Raw genomic sequence first — 26,406 nt, 5'->3', positions numbered from 1 at the left:
TCCTGGGCTCTGTAGATCTAACGCAGCAGCAGAGACTTCAGAATAGCTCAAAGACCTAGCAGGGAAGGGAAGCTTGTTTGCAGAGAGTGAATATTCAGCAGGCACAAGCTCCCTCTCAGCGCTCCCAGAAACTCTCAGAGAGACAGACCCTGTGGGAAAAACTCCTTAAATAAGCACCTTATTAGAGGATGATCCTGTTAGGTGAATAAAAGGCTGATTACATACCCAGAGGTGAGCCATAATGAGGCTCAGAGTAACTAAATGAAGCAATCTGCTGCACTTTGTATCTGGACTTGAGCCTGAACATTGCAAACTGGCATTTGGAAAAGGAAAAGGCCCTGGAAACACCACAAAATAGACTGGAAAGTATGCCATCTTCTTTTTTTCCCAAGGGGAGTTCAGGGCAGATTTCCTGGGTAACAGTTTTGAAGAAAGAAGCCTGGTGTGAGAAGAACGTTTGGAGTGGGCATTGCCACCTCATATAACCAAACCATTGACATGTCTCTGCCCTTGATGAAGGCTGAGTGACCTGATGGACCTGCCTTTCTCTTTAAAGCCACAGGGGTTGCTGGCCAAGAATTCTAGCATGGCATCTCACCCATCGCTGACTGAGGATTGGGGAGGAAGCTTAAAGCAGTGGCCATTATGTTCCCTATAGAGTAAGTGAGACATGAGTTTACCTTCCACACTTGCGAATTAGCCACAAAAAAGCAAGGGCCGCATGTTGACACCACCAGCTTTGGTTATTGTTGTCTGGTCCTGTTTATATTTTAAATCTTCCATGGCAGCAGAAACAGCCCATTTTGTTGAAAATTCGCTGCTCCTGGTTCTCCATGAGGGAGGGCTTCTTATTTGGTGAATCATTGTTCTAATTAATTCATTTTCTGGAGTGAGCGTCCTTGTGATTCCCTCCTCTGCTGCTCACTTTCTCTGGACAGGTGCAGGCAGGGTGCTGAAGTCAAGAGAGGCCTCTCCTTTGATTCAGGGGGTTAGGTTATCAAAAGGGCCAGGACACTTATTAGTAATGCAATCAGCTACTGTTGTTCAACATTTCTGAGCCTCACTTTACTCACCTGTAAAATGGGGAGAGCAATAGTTGCCCTGCCTTTTAGTCTTTCCTTAACATAAAAAAAGATTTTAAGAGTGCTTGATAAACTATCTTGAGCCATTGTAGGGAAAGATGTTTATGCAAGGCATCTGATTTGCATTTGAAAATATTCTTGAATCATTCCTGGCTAATGACATCTAAGCCTTTTTTTTTTTTAATTCCACAGTCACACAAGTAGAGTTTATTGCAAAGCAGGATATTCAAAAGCAAAAACTAACAATTTGATACCCTGGATCATGCCATTGGGTTCTCTTGACTATGACTTTGCTTATCACATTTTCATCTCACTGGGGGAGGTCAAATTTTATCCTGAGGCTAAGAGAGGTCTTTAAAAATGACCTTGGGAATATGAATAGACCAGAAGCCATTATTCTCTTAATCTGATTAATTTTCAAATGTAAAAGGCTAAAATAGTATTTTAGTATTTGTTTCTCATAGGTTTCAGCCAGAGCCAATGTGGGTGCTTATTAGTGTCATAATGATGGGTGGCAAAGATGGTTCAGATGGTAATTGAGGAAAATGAAATACCATCTCTATCCTCCATTCCACCCCCATTTAATACTCAACTTTGGTATAAAAGTGTCCCACTGTTTCAATAGAAAGTGTGCTGCTCATCAGTCAGCTAGATGGAGGATGGTGATGCTAATTTGTTTCCCTAGACATGCTTTCCTCAGACTAAGGACTACAGCTGGCAGTGTGTAGCTCAGATCTGAGAGATAAGAGTAGAAAGCATTCAATGATTAAATAGTCAATATTTTCTGACTTCTCTGCTAAGTTACCAACGAGAATAATATCTTCTCAGTTTTGTCATTTATCAGCAGCAATTTAGCTTGTCTTAGAAGCATATCTTGATTTGAACAGATAAAACACATTTAAAACATAAACGAATAAGGTTTTGTTTTATGTTTAGTGCCCTGAAATTGGGACAATTAAAATGGCCATGTCTTTGGAAAGAAAATGTTAAACTGGTTGTGGTAGGGTGGTGGTTGGGGGAGTGATAAGAGAGGAAATTGAGATTCTGTCATGGATATAAAAAAGAAAAATATATATACCTGTCATTAAAATATTATTAAGCTACTTCTTTACTGGTTTCAGAGGAGAACATGTACACATAGGGAGGTAATTGGGAATAGAAGAAACATTCAAAGTAGTTAAGATGCTGTGAGATGAAAACTGAAGCTCCGAAAGCCTAGGTAATTTGGCTCATTTCACAAGGCAAGAGAAAACCTATTGTTAGAATCTGGATGCCTGATCTGTGGTGGTGCAGCGGATAAGGCATCGACCTGGAATGCGGAGGTCGCGCGTTCGAAACCCTGGGCTTTCCTGGTCAGTGCACATACGAGAAACAACAGTGAATTGATGCTTCTCTTCCTTCCCTCCTTTTCTCTCTCTCTCCTCACTCTAAACACCAATAAATAAAATCTTAAAAAAAATAAAAAGAAATTGGATTTAAGACTGTATCCATCTGACTAGGGGAATTGGTCAGCTCTGTGTCCTATGGAACCTGCAATTGCTTTTTTGCTTTTTTTGGATCCACCCAGCATAACCACCAGGGGGTAATGCTCTGCCCATCTGGGGCGCTGCTCCACTGTGACCCGAGCTACTCTAGCGCCTGTGGCAGAGGCCATGGAACCATCCTCAGCACCTGGGCCAACTTTGCTCCAGTGGAGTCTTGGCTGCAGGAGGGGAAGAGAGAGACAGAGAGGAAGGAGAAGGGGAAGGGTAGAGAAACAGATGAGTGCTTCTTCTATGTGCCCTGACCGGGAATTGAACCAGGGACTTCCACATGCTGGGCCAACACTCTACTGCTGAGACAACCGGCCAGGGCCTGTAATTGCTTCTTTTTTTTCATATATTTCCTTCTTCTCTGTTCATCCCCACCTCTTTAATCAGGTTTTTCTTTTTAAAAATATGTTAGGATCATCATTAAGGCACACAGTGTTGAATGAATGAGTTGATATATAGGTATCTACTATCTCGAGATTGTATTAAAAAGAGGCTTCCTTCTTACACAGTCCCGAATAGATTTTCTTTTCCACTTTTGAATGTTATAGAAAAGTACTTCATACATCTTGGCTGTTGAACTTCTCAATATCAACTTAGAGTGCATCTCTCTATAGAGTTCTCTTACAGGTTGCTCATTTTCAGTGACATCTGATTTTTAGTTGGAGAAATTCTTTAAATCACAGGTGCCACATTGGAATTTCTTTCAGTTAGGATGACAGAGCCAATAACTGCATGTGTGTGAGGTACAGATAAAGGTAATCAGATCTCATGCTTCAGGGAATAAAATGATTACCTATGATGGTCAGGAAGGTATTTTCGCCATTAGCATCCTGTAGATACACAAGCCAAGAGCAGGATACAAGTTTCTGCTAACCTAAAGCTTTCTTATAGAACTCCATTATGTACAGAGTATAAAATCTGAACCTATGACATAATGTCCTATGTATAATGGTTGTCGTACATGGATCCACATTTAATATACAGCAAAATAAATACTGTAACAGTTGAGACTGAGTTCTATTTAGATAGCTGGGGTAGTGATTCATTAAACATAAACTACTTAAAATCTTTTCATGTTTCCTCCAGGGATCTCAAAGTACTTTCCCAAAATGAGCTCATTAATCCTCATGAATATTCTGTCACATAACTTCTGTTAAATTTCTCTGAAAAAACAGGTCAATCTTACTAACCAATAAGTCCTTATAGCAATCCTAACAATCTTTATTGCCTTGAAATCTCATTAGAGAATTGACTTCTAAGACCATTATTCTGGATGATTTTTTTTTTTCCTCGCTGGCTCATTCTCTACATGAAGACTATTGTTCTGGATGGTTTTTTTGTTTTGTTTTGTTTTTATTTTTTTATCCCTGGCTCTCTACACTTTCTACATTCATTGCCTCCAACAAATATGTGGTGAGAGTGAATAATGTGCCAAGTACTGAATATGAAAATATACATAAAGCTCAGGGTATAGTGGGAGAGAGCTGGGAATTCTTCTAAACACACTAGCAAGATCTCTCTTCATAGACTCCTCTTCTTACTGGACAGGTCAACAGGACTTTAACATAGGGAAGGTAGTCTGATTCAGTAGTAGCTCCTAAGAGATTGTAGTGGATTCCAGTTAGTTCAGTTGACATTTAGAAAGTTGGCCATGGTCTATCCTGGAAATCCTTGGCATAACTTTGGTTTTTGCAAAAATGGGAGTGGTCCAGTGGTCTCTACTCTGTGGTGTATGTCTGTTGACTAGAAACTTTTAATAAAAAATGATTATATTTAAATTTGACAATATTTTCCATATAAATTCTAAAGACAACTCCTATGTTGATCCTAGAAAAATAATAGAGAATAACAATTAAGGGGTGTTCTTTTCAAATGTATATCCATGTTTAGATTTGTTTGGTTTCATGTTTATTTTTTAATTTTTTAATCTTTTTATTTTTCACTCACTTTTTAGGGATTACATGGTTAATAAAATAATTGTACATTTCTTTTTCTTTTCTTTTTATTTTTTCTTTCTTTCTTTCTTTTTTTTTTTTTTTTGTATTTTTCTGAAGTTAGAAGCCGGGAGGCAGTCAGACAGACTCCTGTATGATGCACCAGACCTGGATCCACCCAACATGCCCACCAAGGGGTGATGCTCTGCCCATCTGTGGCATTGCTTCATTGCAACTGGAGCCATTCTAGCACCTGAGGTGAGGCTATGGAGCCATCCTCAGTGCCCAGACCAACTTTGCTCCAATGGAGCCTTTGGTGTCAGGAGGGGAAGAGGGAGATAGAGAACAAGGAGAGGGGGAAGGGTGAAGAAGCAGGTGGGCGCTTCTCCTGTGTACCCTGATCCAGAATCGAACCTGGGACAGTGTCTAAGCCTGCTGCTATTTGACATGAAGGAATAAATAATTTTGAGAGGAAAGATTTGTGAAACATGTAAATATTTCTTTTGAACAATGCTCTTTTGGTTATAAAGGAGATAACCCTTATAGCTCTGGAAGTGAATAGAAACTTTTCAGTTTGGTACCTAAGGGATGTTTGCTCTGATAAAAAAAAAGATACACAAAATCACATTCACTGGACCTGCATTGCACCTTCAGCCTAGCATCAGATACACTAATAGCAAATAATATATTGGTAGTCTCACTTAAGGAAAATTATCATTATGCCCTGGCTAGGTGGCTCAGTGGATAAAGTGTCTACCCGGTGTACAAGAGGTCACAGGTTCAACCCCTGGTCAGTGCACGTATGAGAGGCCATCAATGAGTACACAGCTAAAATGGAGCAACTAAGTGAAATGTGTTGATACTTCTCTTTCTCGCTCTCTCCCCCTTACCTCAAATCAGTAGAAAAAATAAAAATATCATTAGATTGGTGTTTCCCAAAATATATTTCCTTAAAAACCAGCCCTATGGTATTTTTCCTTGGGAATAAAAACCAAGAAGATATTAAATGGTAAATACATATTAAAAAGCTTTTTAGTACTGTTCCTGCCCTCAGACATTCACAGTGCATATTAACAAATTAAAGGTTCTGTGAAGTCTTGTAGTACACACACCTTTTAAATTTTATTTGTGGTTCTCACATTGCTAAGGAATTGGGTGCTTATTTATATTCATGAGTTATTTTTACTTTATTTTATGCAGAGTTCCTTGTAAGTTTCTCAAGTGCATTTAAATAGCATTTTTAGTGATTCTAAAAACACTATTTATTTTTGAAAACATAATAAACATGTTTTAAAAAAATGCAAACTGTACTAATTCCCACTTCTTTCTTCTCTCTCTTTCCTGCATTTTTTCTCTTTAGTATTTGATTTATGAGAGCTTGATTTATATTTGACTTTTTAGGTCATTTCTTATGCAACGTGAAAGATCACATACCTATATCTGTGTGGAAAGGGAGGGGAAAAAAACCTACTTGTGGGTAGCTAATAAATACTATGTCACCACGGAGGATAATAATAAGAGGAAAATAACGGAATGAAGGTGTCAGGAAGCCTTTATTTTTCTTTTGCTTGCTGCGAGGTTTGGACCAACAAAGTTACCTCCCCTGATTCTTCCTGTACAATTATAATGACTGTTGCTCCCAAGCCCCTGAGAGTGCATGAGGTGGGGTGTTCAGCAAAAACAGGATTCTGAGATTTGAGGACATCCCTCTTCGTGTTTTAAAAGAAGGTGTTCTCATGCTCAACCAAACTTCCCTATATGTCTGTATATGATCCTTTTCACCAAGCAGTTCTCATTCTTTTCTGTTCTTCTTGTACCTGACACCTGTCATCCAGTCACCCGTTTTCACTTTTCATGATTAGAACACTGTCAATGCCACTTGTGTTTCAGTGGAGAAGTTTCTCCGTAGAAAAATAATGGTGTGTGTTGGTGGTGAGGGGAGGGGGTGGCACACAGGAATCAAAAGACAAGGAAAGACACATAGTGGATCTTTAGTCCAGAGATGATTGGCTCTTATCTTACTGAAGAATAATTGAGGCAAAGTGATTTGGCGTGGAAGTCTAAAACTATCATGAATGTCTGTAAGGAAAGGTTATAATCAAAATCACTAGATTTCCCTGTTAAACAAAATACCCTTTGATTAAAAAAAAAAAGAATGACCTATCCTCAGTCAGATAGCTCAGTTGGTTAGAGTGTTGTCCTGAAGCACAGAGGTTCCAGGTCAGGGCACATATAAGAACTCTCTCTCTTTCTCTCTCTTCCCCTCTCTCTCTCTCTCTCTTAAATCAAAAAAAATAAACATTAAAAAATGACCTAAGATCATGTGGAATTTATTTACCTCATTTCTAGTCAGAAAAAAAATGTTAAATTCTTTATTCTTTTTTATTCTGTAGAGAATTATCATATCTAATTACTATTTGAAAACTCCAGATACCAGCTTTGCTAAAATAATGTTCCCTCTGAAATTTCCAACAGTAATAGAATTTGGTTATCTGGAAATTTACTGCACATATGGCCCAGCAAGAGAATAATTACACTTTATTGATATCTGCTTACAATGCCATGAGAAAAAGGGAAAAAGAAAATCTGGCTGAATCTGTGAAAAATGAAATATATTTATAAACCTGAGATGTCGACATTCCAAATTAGTTTCAAATCCAGATACCACATGCATACTCTTGAACTTACTTCCATATCCCCACAAATCCACACAAGAGAACACTCCATGATTTATTCCTGGGCATTAAATATATAAATACCTATATAGTATATTTATGTGTGCATGTATATATGTATGTATGTATGTATGTACGTGTGTATGATTCATTATTTGCTGTTGTTATCCCCTATGACTTTAATTTTTTCTTAATACACAAACTCTCAATATTTTAGCTTGAAGAGAACTTTAAAAATATATTAAAAGTCTCTGTTTTCCATTAGCCCGTATAATTTGTGAGACCATTAAACCGTATATTAACCATTCCCCAGAGTGAAGAAATTACACTTACCTCTTTGCCTGGGGGTCCCTTCTTATTAAAGTGCGTTAGATCTGTATATCATAAAATAACATGAACTGAGATTTCATCTAAAAAAAATGTTACTGCCTGCCAACATGTACATATATTTAAAAAAATCACTGCATGCTAATTATACTGTGTAGTGTCACAAGGGTGTTGTTATTTTTTTTTTCTTTCTTGTAATGTTTTGTTGAATTTGGGAGGAAGCTTGAAAAATTAATTAAAATGAACTTTCCTCTCAACATTTTATTGCAGTGGAGGAATGCAGAAGAAGGAAAGGGGAATAATAATGAACCAACCATGGGATAAGAGGAAGCCCCTGTTTTTACAAAAGGATCAGGGCTTGTCCAGGTCCTACTGAGAGTACTATGGGAGCTTAATAGCTAAACTGTAGTGAGATTTGCAAGTTTTCAATTGATTGTTAAAGAAAACAGGGAGGGTAACATTAGAGACAAATAAAGAACACCTTTGAAGACGGTCAGAGGGGAGTGGTGGAAACCTGGGAAGCAGATATGCTTAGCGAAGCAGGGCATAGGGGAGGGCTGCAGGGTGGGATGACACCCCATGAGAAGAATGCTGCTGGTTCTTGCCCCTTTCTCTTTTATTGAAGATCACTATGGACTCTGGGCCTTCCCTCGTTCATTCATTCCACAGAAGAATACCTTCTCTCACATACCTTTATTGAGCACCTATTACGGGCCACACATTAAGGGGGGGGGAGCAAAGAGATAAACTGTACTTTGATACCCTGGAGGAGTTTAGGACAAGGGGTCAAATGCAGTATGAAGGAAACAATGCGAGGTTTGGCTCAAGGAGGGGAAGGTTGTATACGGGATTAACATCCCTATTCTGCCTCTTAGGGTTTTGTTGTCTGCTGCAGGTCCCTGCAACTCTGAACTTCACTTTCCTGTAAAATGAAGGTAACAATGATGCTAGCCTCATGGGGACACAGTAATGATTCAATGTAACAGTGTATATGGGAATGCTCTTTGAAAATAAGTCATGTGCTAGAAGGATCTGTTTTTGATCAAGAAATATTTTGATTAACTCAAGTGTGATATAGTAGCGTCAGAATACGAACAAGTCAGGAAAATAGATACTGTAAGGATGGGAGGAAAGATGGAATAAAAAGAATGTTATATATATTGTAGACAACGTCAGATTTGTAGTTGTACAGACATGTGCAGCCACATAGGGCCCTGCATTTAGAAGGGGCCTGGGCTGAGTTTAACGCTGTGTTGTCACCATCTTGAAAATTTTAATAATGTTTAAGCAAGACTTCTCACATTTTCATTTTGCAAATTTTCATTTTACTTAGCCTTCTGAATTATCAAGTCAGTCAGGGTTGTAGACATACGAGGTATATAAATACTTAGATTAGTTACATATCAAATAACATTAATCGCCGATTTATTTATTTATACATCTGACCGTTGCCCATCTATTCCTTCATATGCACATATTGACGTATTCTTTCATGCAGGACACAAGGCACTCGGGCAGTGAAAGTTACATGTTTGGGTCTGTGGCCTAGGAAAGAAGGAGAACGTGAAAATAAATTATTAAATGTACTGGATATCAGTAATTGAAAGCCTCTTATGTTGCAAGGCCAAGAAATGTATGAAATAAATGATAGATAGATATTAGTAATATATCTTATTTTCTTTCTTAGAGAAGTATTGCGCCATTGCGAATCAGTAGGTCTGGACTGAGGCCAAGGATCTGCATTTTTAAACAAGTGCCACAAGGGCTTCTGATGCAGCTGCTTCCCAGACATGTTTTCCAAACACTGAGTGAAAGGATTGCTCATGCTGTGTTTCTAATATTTATGTATAATTGGGAGAACTAGGTGATTTTTTTTTCTCCGTAGTAGCCCTCAGCAGTAACCCCAGAGAAAGAATATTGTAACTAGCATTTCTCACTGTTATTTGGGCCCCTGCTGAAAATGGCTGTGAGATATTAGCTTCACCAAGAACTACCTTATCTCCAACCCAGTCTCTTCTAGACGCCAAGCTACCACTAGTGTCAGATTGCTTAGAAGTGCAGCTAAGCGAATCCAGGGCAAATACATTTTGGAAGCAGCTTCTAGAAATGTGGCCTATCACCTACCTGCTCTGTATCAGAGACCTTGAATGAAAAGAGAGTTAGAAATATAACAGCATAGCTATTCAGAAGAATAGTCACTTGTCATTTAGAATTTTTTTATTTTATTTCTAGTCACATTTTCTGAAAGAATAAAACTATTGGAAGTAGTTTGCCTGTTGGAAATTCCTTTGTTCCATGCCCCCCCCTCCTCTCATTCTTTTCTATGCTTATTTTAATTTATAAAGCTATTCTCAGCATCTTAGGGACTGCCCTAGCTCCATCTACCCATTCCTTCAGTGACTACTTATTTAATGCCTACAATATGCACTGTACAGGACACTGTAGTGGACACAAATGCACACCAGAATTCATTCAGCAAATATCTACTGAGGGCCGTTCTGTGCCAGGCTCAGTTTCTGACCCAGCACTAATGTTTCAGACCTCACCCTCAAGGAGCTTGCTGTCTAGTACTTACATGTGAATAACTATAATAAAATGAAAGCAAATCAATCCGATATTAATCAAATGTCAGGACATTTCAGAGTCAAGGAATCTTTGGATCGAAAGTAATCAGAGAAGGCTTCATGGATAAAATTCTATTTGCTCTCTCCTTTGGTGGATAAGAAGTACTTATGTACGTGACGACACACAAGGAAGACATTCTAAGTAATGGGAGTAACAGCAGAGGTAAGAAGTTGTGGGGGAAGCAGTTATGTAATTTCATTCTAACTATGTCATACATAAAAAAGAACAATGAGAAGATAGTTTGGGGCCTTGAATGCTGGGTAGGGAAGCTGAAGCATATTTTTTTTTCAGAAGGCAATAGGGAGCCATTGATTATACAGAATGACATAAAGAAGGAAGAGGCTATTAGACAAATGTAGAGAAGAGGTAATAAAGCCAAAAATGGAACACTTAAGAGGAAGAATTAAAGAAAATGACCTCTACATCTTCTTTTCTAATTTGCTTCCATAAAAATGGTATACATCTAGAGTGAACATCACCTATTTTCTCCTCTATATACAAATTCCTCCTCTATAAAAAAAGTCCACCCTCTTCCCTCCAATTATGCTTGAGATCTCAAAGACAGTTCCCTCCATGGGACCTTGTAAAATCGGGCTCTCTGGGGAATTGCTCCCCAGTTCACCCTGCAGCACTCTGATTTGATTCCCATGGGCTCCCTAAAACCTTCACCTATTGTTTACATCGCAGGGACCCAGGGGCTGCTGGAAGGCTTTTCTTTGTTTTGTATTTTTTTTAAAGCAGTGTTGCTTTATCTTCTTTGAAATGCATGATCAAGGCCACAGGCAGCCTTGACAGTCTTGGGACCCTTGCTGAGAAAAGAATCAACTCAATGCACACCAGTGAGAGATCATGGCCTTTTCCTCTGACAATTTTCTGTCATCTTTGGCTGCCCTTTTTATGTGCTTGTCATTGTGCTTTTCCTACATCAATATCATGAAACATCCTTTTCCTCATGCTTGACATATTGATACTATCCTACCACAGATAAAACACAGAGCAATGTAATATGGGGCAGGTGATGGAATTATTGGCAATGCACAGAAATCTTTGCTGATGTGTAAGCCTGGTGCAATATTAAACACATTACTTTCCTTGACAGGCATTTTCATTATACCCCTACCATGCAGGTGGGAGATCCAAAAGTCAAATCTTGTTCCCCCAACTGGGTCCATGCAACACGATTTAAAAGTGTGTGTGTGTGTGTCCTTCCTCTCTGTATATTTATCTTTACAAAATCCACAGACTCTAGTTTAGATCACATTTGAATTTTCTTGGAGAGATGACACAAATCCCAGAGAACCTATAGTAAAAACACATGCTTTTTATCAGAATGATATTCTTACGGTGGGTGATGTCACATGGGCAAACTTGAAAGACCATTCTGAGATGGGACAAGACAAAAATAACCTAGTAAAACTGAAGAAAGACCAACATCAGAGAGCCAATTTTACTTCTAGAATGAGTTAAGACTAATATATACCTTGGTCTTATCAGAAAGAGAATTATGTTTAAGGTCAATAAGATCAAAGCTATAGTAATGAAAACAGAAACAACAGCAACAAAAAAAGGTAACATTTCTTGAGGATTTCTTATTCTAGAAACCTTCATATGTTTTATGTTCACATTTAACGTCCAGTGTTTATAATAACCTTATGAGGTAGATAACGTATTACCGCCTATTTACCAGATGAGAAAACAAGGCTAAAAGGTGTCTTATCATATGTCCATGGTAACACATGCAGTGATTCAAGCCCAGGTCTGTCTGACCACAGAGATTAATTAGGCTTTTAACTGATCTGATTTCTATATCCCATGGAGAAGGAAAACCCAAATTATAAAAAATCAACTAGAGAAATGTGCCAGGCCAAGCTGCAGGAACACTGGCTGAACGGGGCATGCTTCTGAGCCTAGAGGAATACCTGTTTACTTTCCACCTGCTTTTGTTGAATGTTCAAGATCATTTAGATGAATAGTTGCAACCCTATGGGGTGTTATAATTGTTTGCCCTCTGGATTCCATTGGCAGTGTTTTCTTACTCTATCTTAGACCTAAAGCTGGAGTGAAGGCTGTTACCTCCAGGTGAGCAAGAGTTGCAATTTTGCTTCATGGTTCTTTCTAATGAAATTTCCTCTTAGCGTGTTGTTTTCCTCTTCCAGTCTCCTCATGAGGTTACTAGGAAGTATGAGCCAAGAAATCGGAGGGCAACATCGCTCAGTTTCTTCAGGTGATTCAGCGGAGACCTGCCAAATGCATGTCCTTTTTCAGCATCTGCCTGCAGAGGAGAATTTTCTAAGAAGGAACTTGTGTTTCATTCATTACTGTGCTTTCTCTACTGAGACAGTAACAGTGGACACTGTTTTACAATGGATCATGACATCCTCACATCCACCACTGGGGAGTATACTATTGATGTATTGGAACTTAAGAGCTTTTCTCTCCCATAATTTTATTAAGAGGTACAAAATCCAGAAGAATTTTAGTCGGCATTAATATGACACAATTAACAATTTATTCATCTGCCCTTTCATTCCAAAGTGGAGGCAGTAGTATTTTCTATGTTTCAAATTAACAAAATGAGACAGTGTATTCATACATTAATTTTTTTTTCTGTATTTTTCTGAAGCCGGAAATGGGGAGAGACAGTCAGACAGACTCCCGCATGCGCCCGACCAGGATCCACCCGGCACGCCCACCAGGGGGCGATGCTCTGCCCCTCCGGGGCGTCGCTCTGTTGTGACCAGAGCCACTCTAGCACCTGGGGCAGAGGCCGAGGAGCCATCCCCAGCGCCCAGGCCATCTTTGCTCCAATGGAGCCTCGCTGTGGGAGAGGAAGAGAGAGACAGAGAGCAAGGAGAGGGGGAGGGGTTTAGAAGCAGATGGGTGCTTCTCCTGTGTGCCCTGGCCGGGAATCGAACCCAGGACTTCTGCACGTGAGGCCGACACTCTACCACTGAGCCAACCGGCCAGGGCCATACATTAATTTGACATACATTTTTAATAGCCTCTAATATACTAGGTACTGCATTGATCTGGGAGATAATACAATGGCATACAATTTAGAAATTCAAATCCTTTACCCTTAAGGGTTTCATAATCTACCAGAGGAAGATTATGACATTGTCCGTAACACAAGTTGTTAAGTGTGGTAATGAAGGTGTAACCCAGGGTATCTGAGAGCAGAGCAGATGAGCAGCAGGCTCAACTGTATCGGAGGGGAAGGGAAGGGTCCTGTGGATGTAACACCTGAGCAGAGTAGGAACTAGAATGGGATCTACATAAAATTTACTAGTCTTGTTTCTTGTTTGTATGTTTGTTTTTTGAGAGTTTACAATGAGGTGGACAGGGTACTAAATGCTTTATATGCATTGTCACAATTAATTTAAGATATTCTTAAAACAACCCAATGGACATGTGCTGTTATTATCACAATTTTATAAACTGCACATGCATAGCAGAGATCTGAACCCATGTTCTCTGGCTTCTGAGTTTGGCTTTTAATGAAGATGCTTAAATACAGACAACGGCATGGTGCTTGCCAGCTGGAAATGCAGGTGGGGAGAAGTAGAAGCTAGTAAAGGAGGGTGAAATGGTGATGGAATAAGACTTGATTGGTGGGGGGAATGAGCACACAATGCAGTGTTAGCTGATGTATTATACAAAATTATACACGTGATGGCCCTGGCCAGTTGGTTCAGCAGTAGAGCATCAGCCTGGCATGTGGAAGTCCTGTATTTGATTTCCAGTCAGGGCACACAGGAGAAGCACCCATCTGCTTCTCCCCCCTCCCCCCTCTTTTCTCTCTGTCTCTCTCTTCCCCTCCCGCAGCCAAGGCTCCATTGGAGCAAAGTTGACCTGGCCACTGAAGACGTCTCTGTGGCCTCCACCTCAGGTGCTAGAATGGCTCTGGCCACAAAGGAGCAATGCCCCAGATGGGCAGAGCATCACCCCCTGGTGGGCATGCTGGGTGGATCCTGGTCAGGTGCATACGGGAGTCTGTCTGACTGCCTCCCTGCTTCTAACTTTGGGGAAAAAAATTACACACTTGAAACCTATATAATTTTACTAACCAATGTCACCACAATAAATTCAGTTTTTAAAAATCCACAAAGAAGTCACACCATTATTAACTCTATTATTAACTATGGTGTATCATATAGGGATATCACCAAACAAAACCACTTGTTCATTTGGATCCATTAATCACTCTTACCCTTGAGCAATGAGCTTGGTTCTAGCTTCTGTTGAATTTCCTTTCTGAAACTGGAATTTAATGATTTGGTTAAAAAGTAAACCTGCTCATATCAACTTTGATATTGGCAGGTCGACTCCCAACATCTAGGCACTTGGGTTTCTTTAAGAGAACCTGTCTGGTGTGGTATCATTCACCGCAGTCTTCAACATGACACTGTATTGTTCAGATAACACACGACTACAGCCTGATGCCTCTCAATCCCATGTCCCTTGGCATCTTAAATAGGCCCAGCAGCTAACAGTTTGCCTTTCAATTTGGTGGGGGTTTTTTGTTTGTTTGTTTTTTGGAAGACAAGTATTTTCTTTTATATTCTGGAGACCAAAAATAATAATAATAAGTTTTTTTTCTCTCATTTCTCTCATGAACTTGCCAGAGCCTTGTGGAAATTCTGCGAAGTCAAGTCTAGTCTCATAATGTGTAATAACTGTTATTTATCTTGAGTGCTGCAAATTTGGCATACTGGGGGGCTGACAAGGTTCGGTAGATTTGTTAGCATCCTGTCAGAAAATTTCCCACGAGCAGTGGAGGTTTGTCAGAAAAGTCAGTATAATTGATGGGAGCAAGTTGGACTAATTCTTAGCATATCTGCACTGACTCTGTTCACACCTTTCCTTTATAGGCAACAAAATGTACTGAGCAAAGAGCTCATTAAGACCTTCCTGCAAATACACTTTAAGCCAGGTTTATTTCCTATTTCTTTCTTTCGTATAATTATTTCAATTACTTGAAAAGATGAAAACACATATTTGAAGCATTACTGAATAGGCAATGATTTTTACCCATGTGTAGGTATTTTTCAGCTCTCCAGGGGAAAGTGTATACTTTCGGTAGTGGTCTCCAACCTTTTTTGGGCCACAGACCGGTTTAATGTCAGAAAATATTTTCACGGACCGGCCTTTAGGGTGGGATGGATAAATGTATCACTTGACTGAGACAAGCGTCAAGAGTGAGTCTTAGACGGATGTAACAGAGGGAATCTAGTCATTTTTAAAAAATAAAACATTGGGCCCTGGCCGGTTGGCTCAGTGGTAGAGCGTCGGCCTGGCGTGCAGGAGTCCGGGTTCGATTCCCGGCCAGGGCATTCAGGAGAAGCGCCCATCTGCTTCTCCACCCCTCCCCCTCTCCTTCCTCTCTGTCTCTCTCTTCCCCTCCCGCAGCCGAGGCTCCATTGGAGCAAAGATGGCCCGGGCACTGAGGATGGCTCTGTGGCCCCTGCCTCATGTGCTAGAATGGCTCTGGATGCAACAGAGCGACACCCCAGAGGGGCAGAGCATCACCCCCTGGTGGGCATGCCGGGTGAATCCCGGTCGGGCGCATGCGGGAGTCTGTCTGACTGTCTCCCTGTTTCCAGCTTAGAAAAAATGCAATAAATAAATAAATAAATAAATAAATAAATAAATAAATAAAACATCGTTCAGACTTAAATATAAATAAAACGGAAATAATGTAAGTTATTTATTCTTTCTCTGTGGACCGGTACCAGTCCGCGGCCCGGGGGTTGGGGACCACTGCTCTACGGAATAAAGATAACAGGAAGCTGGTATCCATTTTCTTTTCACTCTGCTTTTATTAAGGAATTAGGAGTTTCAGCCATTGGGTCTAAAACCCATTGGGGTAGAGATAATAGTGGGAAGACGTTAGCCTTTGAGTTGGGATACTGGGATCTGGATCTCAAGCCTCCAGCTTGCTAGCTCTTTTTGGCCCTGGGCCAGTTAGATAAACTTGCTGAGCTTTGGTTTCTTTGTGTGAAAGGTAGGGCTAATGACACCTATCTCACAGGGTTCCTAATAAATATGAAGTGAAATGAAATATCTCACAGTTACTTGACCTAAGCATCTTTCAATCTGTAGTTCAAGCAATGCCTGCCCTGGAAAACCTTCCCGATGTTCCCAAGGCATCACAGCCACCATTTATTAAGAAGTGATGATGTTGCTCTACACTATGAGATGTGGTTTGCCTGTTTCATGGCATTGGATCCTCAGAGATAGGTAGAGAGTTGAAAAGAGGGGAGGAGAGGAAGAGAGAAATAGAGATAGAGATGAGAGAGATAAGGAAGAGGAGAAGAGAAAAAAGAGAATCATAGAGTTCCTGTGTTAATCTTGGTCAAGATATTCATCCTTTCTAAACTTCAGATTCCTTATTAGTAAAACAGTAAATAATAAAAGCCTAAATCTTAACTCCATTTTGACGACTAAGTGGGATGATTTATATCGTATGTTTCCTGGAGAGCCTGACACATAACCAACTTGTAAGATAATCTAATATCATTATTTGTGATGAAGTTTCATTCTTATCACAAGCATTTCTAGCACCTGTTGTGTTCCCGATTCTGTCCTTTGACTTCTCATTGGGCATTTAGATTTCTGCCTCTTCAGCTCATGTGTGAGGAATCTGGGGTGTGTGCTTTTTCTTCACTCCACAGTGTCCATCATACAGAAATGCTCATGAATTGTTCTTAAAGGGTGGAAAAAAAAGGAGTGAGGGAGAGAAGAAGAAGGAGGAGGAGTAGAGCAATGGACCTGCATAAGCGTCTGGAGCTGCATAATGTTGTTAACTAGCCCAGCAATGCTGCAGAGGTAGCAGGTCAGCTTGGGTTTTTATAAAGTTGCCATTTCCTATGGGAAAGTGATAGCTCTGCCTCAGGAAGCATTTCACAGAAACCAGAAGAGCAAAACAAACAAACAAACAATTTTGTTTGCACATTAGTTTGTGTGAATTTTAATGTATTTTCCTCATTCTTTTCTTCCTACAGGAGGCAAGCATAATCAGGGAGACTTTTCACAAAGTAGCACATTCCCATGGCTGCATCCTATAGCCAGCATTGCAGAGGGAGCCGGCTGACTTCCGTTCTTTTCTGGCTGAGACAGTTTGGCTGCACCCAGGGTTATTTTGGCCTAGAAAGCTCAGATTTCTAATCCAGCCTGACCGGCCTCTTTCTTGTGCCAAAGTTGTTCACCTGCCTCCTCCCCTCATGTAGAGAGTAGTTTCAAGGAGCCAAATGAAATACCCTTGGTGAGAGTGTTTGATATTCATGGTGGTAGTACCAATTTTGACCCAGGCTCTTACATGCCCTGTGCCTGGGACAACTACCCCATCCTCTTCTATCTAGTCAAATACAGCCTCATCTTTATCCAGCCTAGATCTCACCTGTCCTCTGTGGTCTGCAAACCTTTGAACAGCCTTTCCTGACACACACGTTTCTCTCTCTTCTCACACCCTAGCCTTTTTGAAAGGCCAGGCATTTTGAAAAGAAATGGAAGTCTCAGAAAATGAAAGATAACAAGTCAAATCTCTCAAGTTGAGTGGCAGTGGCTGATCTAAAGCAAAGCTCGATGGGGCTTTCCTGTGAGTTTTGCTCTTTCTGCCATAAGGTTGAACAATATTTTTGATATGTATATATATATATAATATCTATATTATATATAGATATAAGATATATATAATATATATTATATCTATATTATATATATAATATAGATAATATATATTATATCTATATTATATATATATACATATATTTAATGGGACATTTCAAATAAAAATGAAACTCATTAGCTACTCTTGGCAAATCAGAAGACATGGCAATATTGGGCCAGCATTCCCATGGAGCCAAAATTAGCTAGAGCTGAGGCATGGTTGTTTTAAACATTCTTTGGGTGGCTGCAGTCCCCACTATTTCCTCTCATTTCAGCAGTACCAAAGCAACACCATGGCCAGTTCTAATAATAACAGTTAAATATGAAGAGGCTTGAACTCTTGAATTCTTAAATCCAGCCTATGTTATGAGCTTGCATTACCTGCTTGAACTCTGGAGGCATTTGATCCTATTGCCTGTGCTATGAAGGAAAGGGAATTAAATCCCAAGCTAGACATGCCCCGTAATATTATTTCATTGTATCTCTTCTTCTTCCCTTCCAACTTTCCATGTATACAACCCCACCCCCTACCACCTAATATCATTACTCCCGATGGAGGAATGAATTTGCAGTCTTACAGCTTGTAGACCAAAAGAAAAAATTTTGCTTCCAAGTCCTGCAGTTTTATTTCTCACTTCTGGCATCAGATGTCACTAAAGGAAGAAGAGGTTACAAACAATTAGTGAAATATCTATTGCCATACTCAGAGGCAGTAACAGAACAATCTGTTCGTGTCCCACTTCACAAGTCCTCTTTCCCAAACTAATCAAACCCTTTCATCTGTGGAACCTTCCCCAGCAGGTCTTTTTCTATATCAAAAGACCAACAAGGTTCTTCTCACATATTCTCCATGGCAGAAAATTATCACCTTATTTTTTCCACTTCAATGATAGTTTTTTACTTCTAACTTTCCAAGTTTCATTTTAAAATGGAAATAGCCCAAAGCCAGGTAGCCTTGTTCTTTTTCATTTTCATTGAATCCATTCCTCACTTCTTTTTCACATTATATATATGTTTTCTCCAAAGAAGTTTTGGTTACATAAATAAGCGGCTTTTATATTTTAACTTGCATTTATATTGCTCTTCAGGTTTATGTCCTTGGCTCTTGAAAGACTTGGAATTTTTTTTTACCTTTATTATTCTGCATTACAGTGCTTCAAGTTCTGGGAGTGTCTGTGTGTGTGTATGTGCACACGTGTGTTTATTGGCTTTTATTAAAAATATACTAAATTCATATTTCACCACTTACCACCCATCCTACTCCTTCCTTGCCTGTGGTGTTTTTCAATGCTTATGAAATAATCCAGCCCTCGAGTGGCCTTTCTAATGTCCACATATGATCAATTTCTGGCCCCACTGTAAACTCTCCAGACACTTCTTCAGTGACCTCAGGTGAAATGCAAATGCTTCATCACTCACAAGGATATCATGGTCTGCTGTCTCTCTCCCTTTCCGGTGGTATCTATTTTATTTCTCCATCCGGATTTCAGCCACACCATACAACCCAGAGGGTTTTGTATCGCATAGTGCAGAGCTGGAACTTTTTGTATGTATGCAGTGAGTAGGCACTGGAAGATTTTGTGCAAAGAAGTGAAATTATGTGAGCTGTACATTAGGAAGGTTTCTCTGGGGAAGCCATGTAGCAGGACCTGTCCTAAAAAAAAAAAAAAAAAAAAAGAGCTGGCAACTAAGACTTGTGTCAGTGTGCTTTTGTATTTGTTCAGACAAAGAGGTATTGAGGGGCTGAACAGGTCTCTGGGAATGGGAAGGGAGGGCCTGAGGTGAGTGATAGCATTGAGATAGTTGTGCCGTTTAGATTAGAAGAGAGAAGGGAGCCTTCGAAGGAATGACTTGACAGTTTTGAGCCTGAGTAAATGGAAAAATTGTGATGTCATTGACTAAGGTATGAAACACCCAATAAGTTTGGGGTAAGGTGGGGGTATGGGAAGTAGTAATAAAAATGGTGAGTGTTACGTTTATGGGATGATTCACATGGGTTCATCAAACGAGAGAATATGGAACAACGTCATTGATGATTGAGCCTTGGGGAGAATACATATTTAAATGCTAAACAATGGAAAACAAAGTAAAGTTAAATCATGTAAGTGAGAAATTGTCAAGTTCCTTGTACCTAACTCTCAGTTTTTCTACCTGACAACATCCTTATGTCTAGAATTTATAACACTGGATAACTAATGCCTTCTACCAAAATAAGAACTATTTCTTTAGTCCAGTTGTATATATCACTGTATTAATCAAGGTCTCACCCAATAGAGCCGGTAAAGCAGGTGCCTGCAATTCCACCTCTTCAAACGAGGTAATCGGCATAACACTAATGCATAATAAGCAAAAATTGACTTTATCTTCCAAGATCTTAATAGAGGATCCTCCTCAGGAGGCAACATTTCTGACTTACCAGGTTTAGATATGAAATCTATTTACTTTTTGTTTGTTTTTCACCCTATTCATTCCTGTCATTTTTCTTTTTAATTACCAGAGATGTTTACATGGAAAATAGGGCTCCCTCTTTTGATTTACTTATTTATTTGTGTGTGTGTGTGTATGTGTGTGTGTGTGTGTGTGTGATCTTGTGATTGATGTCCTGTTTCCTCCCATATGCCACTTATTTAAGCTGCAGGAGAATCTCCTCTTAGCGTGTCTGATTTCCGTAAAGATTAATGGGAAGAAGATTAGATGTTAAGAGCGGGGTAGACAAAGAGAAAAAGGATGGAACATTCATATTTTGGAGAGAGTTGACAGGATTTCAGAGGGAAGTAGACAAGTAAGATAATGCAGGAATTTCACGCACAGCAGTGAATGAGACTTCCCAACGAAGGGCCAACCCATGACAGTAGAGGAGTAGGGGCTGGCGAAACGCAACTCCCATCAGTTGGCAGAGCAGAAACACACCTCCCCACTGCTCTGGGAAGATGGGCCTCTTCTTTGTCATACACCTCTTGGAGGACTTTTTAAACTGTGATGAAAAGGCTCAGAATGCACCACAAGAGTTTCCCAGACTCATCCATTGATTTCCGGTGGAACCCATGGGGTTCAGACACTTAGAGAGCTGTGTGAAGACCTGAATGAAGGTCCCCCGAGGAGCTCAGACCAAAGGAAGAGAAAATGAGGTCCCTCAGAGAGACTCACTACAAAGATACAACCGGACCTGGGGATGAGACGCAGTCGCCTGACTTGGATGGTAAAGAAGGGAGGTAACTCCAGGTCCAGGGTAAAGTCAGCTTGAAATTCTCTTTGATCTTCTTTCCTGGCCATTGCCTGTGAGTTTTGAGAAGTTTAGTATTTGCAAAAAAAAAAAAAAAAAAAAAGTGCTTTTTTCACTCGGGACGTTCCTGTTCTTCTGTGGGCGAGGCTTCTGTAAGGTTTGCATTGTCACAGGAGGAAGGTGTTTTACTCTTGGCTCTAGAGGGACAAGGCCATAGAAGTCAGTGGGCTAGATGTGGTCACCAGCTCCGTAGGGGACACAGGAAAAGCTTTCAAAGACCCACATGGCCTTCAAAGCATGAAGTTGAAATCTAATAGAAGTAAGAAGCTCTTTTCTCACTCAAAAAAACTTTTATGGAAAATAGTTGTAGAGAGAGAGAGATCCTTGAGCAAGGCTGGACTTATTGCTAACCAAGCCTGATAGATGGCGAAAGCATTGAAACACATTGTGGAGTTTTGCTAAGCACATAACTTCCCAGTTTTAGCTCATGGGCTTACTTTTATTTGGTCAGCATGACATCATTTAAAAAAATTAAACGTGACCTGGCTGATTGGCTCAGTGGAAGAGTGTCGGCCTGGCATGTGGATGTCTCAGGTTCGAGTCCCGGTCAGGGCACACAGGGGAAGCACCCATCTGTTTCTCCACTCCTCCCCCTCCTTCTCTCACTTCTCTCACTCTCTCTTTCTTCTCCTCCTCTCCTGCAGCCTGGCTCAATTAGAGCGAATTGGACTCGAGCACTAGGGATGATTCCATAGCCTCAACCTCAGGCGCTAAAAATGGCTCCAGTTGCAATGGAGCATGGGCCCTAGATGGGCAAAGCATCGCCCCCTAGTGGGCTTGCCAGGTGGATCCTGGTCGGGCACATGCAGGAGTCTGTCTCTGCCTCCCCTCCTCTCACTAAAAAATAAAAATTAAAGAAAGAATTGAACATTATAACACAAATGAATCCATTCCTTAACAGTTCTATTCCATAGTCCAAATAATTTTTTTCTTGGTTACCCCTCTTCCTATAGACACAAAGCAGAGGAAGGTCTGAGAGCCATATGCATCTTCCATGACACCCTGGGCGCAATCTGAAGACTCTCTTCCAAAAGTGCCTTGGGCCCTTCTCTGAATTGAGATCAGCAGGATGGGTTCCCCTGTTATAATAACAGCAGGAGTGCCTGGCATGTAGTGATGCCCTGGGATATTTTGTTAATCCTAGTTGATTCTAAGGACTGTGTAGCAGCAACTCCCTTTCAGCAATCTGTTGTCTTTTAAAGGAAGAAGAAGAAAAAAAAAGAGCAACTGGTTTCAAGCAATGGGGAGAATCAGCTCATTTACAAAGCCTGTTACTTAATGAGACTCCTTGGTGACTTCTCAGAGGCAATTCTACTTTGAAAAGGAACATTTCACCTTTTCACTCTGCTTTAGGAGCTCAAGAAGAAGAAAGGGAAGATATTATGTGTGTCTGTCTGCTGCATGGGAAGCTTTGATCTCTTCCGTTGAAGTGGTGTCAAACAGGTGATGAGAACACAGGCGGCCCGGGGAGGAAGCTGCCTCACCCTTGGATCCAAGATTCCAGTCTCCCAGGCAAAGTTCATTATCACGCTGGCCTCTGACAACTTCATGTACAATCAGCTGAAAGGAAAAGAAAGAATTATGTAGGGAGAAAGAGAGTCTTGCAATGCAGGCTTCAGAGCAGGAATTGGGTGGAAAAGATGCTAGAGCTTTTGGAGGTGCACTGTTTGTTTGCTTGCTTTATCCCTATCTCTTTGACCCCACCTCTTCTTTCACTCTCTCCACCTGCTTTTGTTTGGCAGTTTTACTTCGACTCATTAGTTCCCCCAACCCCCATCCCACACCCTAAGGATACTGTTAAAGCCTGTCTCATTGAAAGAGAGTGGCATTCCTCCTTTCAGAACAAACCATTTAAAGAAGCAAATCAATGATTTCTTTTTTTCTGGAAGCTTTTCTGGATTTTTCTGGCCCTATTTTGAAATGGAACTTTTTTTCTGTCTTAAACTCATTGTACCAAAATGATCACCAAGTTACCGTATCAGGAAGGAACCCAGACCACCTGGTTTCAATCTTTTTTTTTTTTTTTTTCCTCTATACTGCTGGAAAGGAATTTTTCTCAGCATTCAAGAGGAACGCCAGACCTAATACCCGGTTCATCCTAGCACTAGGAAATGATACTGGCTAATGATAGCTAACACATACAGGTTGCTTAACATGCCAGGTGTTTCACAGGCAGCACAAGCTACAGATGAAGAGTGTGACTTCCAGAGCCAGAGACACTGGGCTCAAATCCTGCCATTTAATCACTGTGTGACCTTAGTCAAGTCACTTAACCTTTCTAATCTACAATTATCTCCTTTCTAAAATGAGACTAATTGTAGCTATTGTGAGTTGTTGTCAGGGTTAAATGAAATAGTCACTTATCATAGTACCTGATGTACAGTAAAATACAAATTATTATTAATTATTACTATTCAGTTATTATCACTAAATGCATGAGTATAATTTTTAATACGCTGTTATATGGTAGGGTTCAGAGACTGAAATTGGTGCGCAGTAAACCTGGTGGCTGAAGACCAATGGGTGATAACTATGATGCTAGCCTGCTGCATTTTCTCTAGACAATGGATTTTAATTAAGTCTTTGCTGAAGAAGCTGATTGGCAGTGCTATCCTCTCTTTTTGAATTATAGGGTGATTCTTTCAGATTTCCCTAGTTCTGGGCATTTGAAATCTGGGAAAAGAGAAAGACAAACTTTATTTCAGGATTGTTTAAGGGTGAATACCATGCCTCCTCATATTAAATGAATTGGTTTTTGTCGATATACCCTACCCTACCCTTCTCTCTCTTTCTCTCCCTCTCTTCTTCTCTCTCTCTCTCAACTCTACCTGTCTCTAATATCCCTTCCTGTCCCTCCCGTTTTTCCCATTCTCTCTCTTTCACACACATACAGCCCTCCCAGAATATTCCACCTACCTAAAGGAATGCTATGAAGAATGAAAGGATTTGCTTGCATAAAGTACTATGAGCTGTCCCAAGGAGAAGTAAATTTCTCAAGTTCTTGTTTGTAGGTATTTTTTTTTCAGCACTATTCCTAATAATAATTACTGTTGTTGTTAGTCAACTTCAGGCATCACCACTTTTTGTGATAACACTTATCAAACTGTTAGCAATTATGCAGAACTTCCCAAATTCTGCAAGCTCTGTACTAAATCACCAATGTCATTTCCTGTAGTAGAGCGCCCCCTAGCACCTCCACAGACCTCTCAGTTTAGTTTGCTATTTGAGACCCCAAAAATCAGCTACTGGATAGATCAGTGGCAGCTTTCTCCATTTAAAGATCTAGGTCCTTCAAGAATCTAAGTGCTGATATTTGTTCATTTGATTTCATAGCAACTGGAATAGGGAAAGAGGGCTTTTGGACAGCCTCGCCTGCAGAGCAAAGCAGGAGGCTTTCTCTCAGGTCACAAGTGAAATATTAAGTTCCATTAATTTTATTAAGACAGCTAATTCTCTCACCCTGATAAAGATATTCCTTTGGAAGAATGGCAGTGAAGGAATGGAAAGACTTTTTAAAAGATTGTGTGCGTGCGTGCGTGCGTGTGTGTGTGTGTGTGAGAGAGAGAGAGAGAGAGAGAGAGAGAGAGAGAGAGAGAGAGAGAGAAGTACAGTAGAGACTGACTTCAAGTGTATGAAGTTCATTTCTTACTTCATCCATGAAATGAAGATTTTGGCTTCTGTCTTATTTGTGTCTAATTAGTGAAGCCCACCTTGGCAGTAGATAAACGATTTGGGTTCTCTTTTTAATGCTTTGTACTTCTGAGAAGACTGTGGTGGGTTCATGCAACAGAAAATAAAAGTGTATTGCTTAAACCTCTCTCTGAAGGCAGGGAGGGCGAGGGGGAGGTGTGAGATATTTTAAAAATAAGACATGCTGCTAAATTCCCTGCCATCCTCCGTTCATGCTGAGTGGAGTGTAAGTAACAAGTATCAGATAGTTCCTCCAGATGTCAGCTATTTAAAGAGACACGTGCTCGAAGTTCTGTGGACAGAAACTGCTGTACTCCTGGTAATGGTAGTGTGGTGGTCCTGGTGGCGGTGGTGGCGGTGACGTGCTCTTGGAGGTGGATGTCTCTCTAGAAGAAACTTGTATCGAGGACAAATGCATGTGGGAATGTGTCTGTACATTTGGGCAGTAAGAAAAATTAGACAGAAGAAACGACAACTCAGGAATGTCTTAATCCAAACTTAGTACAGGTAGCATCTGATTTTAAAATGTATGAGGCAAGAGAAACATCAAAAGCTGTCACCACCTGTAAAATTATCAGTGTCCTTGAGTAATTGGCTTATAGGCCAAAAAAATCGTACCAGGAGGTGACTGCCTCTTTAAATTTAATTTTAAACTTTTCTCTATTGTTTTACCTAAAGCAAACTGAATGAAAAAATAATAATTTATGACTATTCTCTCTGTGTAATGTTTTGAATTCTAACAGTTAAGGACTTCTTATAGGAGAAAGTAAATTGACCTGTTTAAGATAGTAATGACTGGGATAAAAAGGTAGGGTGAGCTCTGCTTCTAGTTCTCAGAAGTTGTAGCCCTCCTGTCCTGATTTTTATTGTAGTGAATGTCCCTGTGCCTCTTCACCAGCTCATTTGGTTTGTTGTTGTTGTTTCGTCACTTTCATGCATAAATCTCTTTGCAGAAGGCCATAGAAATATTTAAAACCATCATTTCTCCTTTATTTTCTATAATTTCAGGCTTAACTCCTTTCCTTAAATTCCAATCTCAACTCTACTATTACTTAATAACTAAAAGAACTGCAAGAGAGGTCATTTTATGTTTCTGTGTGTTATTTCTTCAGGTTTTGGGTGGAAATGAAAAAGCCAGTTTTCAGCTCTTGGCTCATTGTTGGTGACAAACTTACTTAACTAGTCCTTCCTTTCTGGTTGGAGATGATGATGTTGAGCTCAATTCATCCTACTTACTGCCTTGTGTGAATCAGACACCCAAATAAAAACACCTGAGGGAGTAGACAGGTTGTCTGAGAAAAGAGGGGCGATTAAGTGAAGGTAGCATTTCTAGAAAAGAAATTTTGTTTTTTTTTTCTTTCAATCTCTTTATCTCTCCCCTTTGAGGGATAGAACAATATGGAGGTATCTTTTGGTTAAGTCAACCACAATGGGTTCAGATGTCTTCAAGCAAACTGACTTTGAGAGACACTGCGGTCATACTGTGTGTGTGTGTGTGTGTGTGTGTGTCTTTTATTTTCTGGATTTTTCTGTAGGCATCCCAGGTTGACACATTTGCAGAAAGAGATAAAAAACAACTAAACAGAGAAC

At 40.1% G+C, this 26,406-nt stretch overlaps 1 protein-coding gene and 1 non-coding gene across 14 annotated transcripts in view; one reads left to right on the top strand and one right to left on the bottom strand.

Moving 5' to 3' along the window:
• NRXN3 (neurexin 3) overlaps positions 1-26,406 on the top strand; it is a 1,648,091-nt gene that overhangs the window by 1,040,911 nt on the left and 580,774 nt on the right. The gene's annotated exons all lie outside the window — the stretch shown is intronic.
• On the bottom strand, positions 13,070-13,145 carry TRNAV-CAC (transfer RNA valine (anticodon CAC)). Its single transcript has one exon. It is a non-coding gene; the product is annotated as a tRNA-Val (tRNA).

Source organism: Saccopteryx bilineata, chromosome 4 (assembly GCF_036850765.1).
Source record: "Saccopteryx bilineata isolate mSacBil1 chromosome 4, mSacBil1_pri_phased_curated, whole genome shotgun sequence".
Lineage (NCBI taxonomy): Eukaryota > Metazoa > Chordata > Mammalia > Chiroptera > Emballonuridae > Saccopteryx > Saccopteryx bilineata.
Note: the sequence above shows the minus strand (reverse complement) of the source record. Positions and strands in the feature narration are given on the sequence as shown.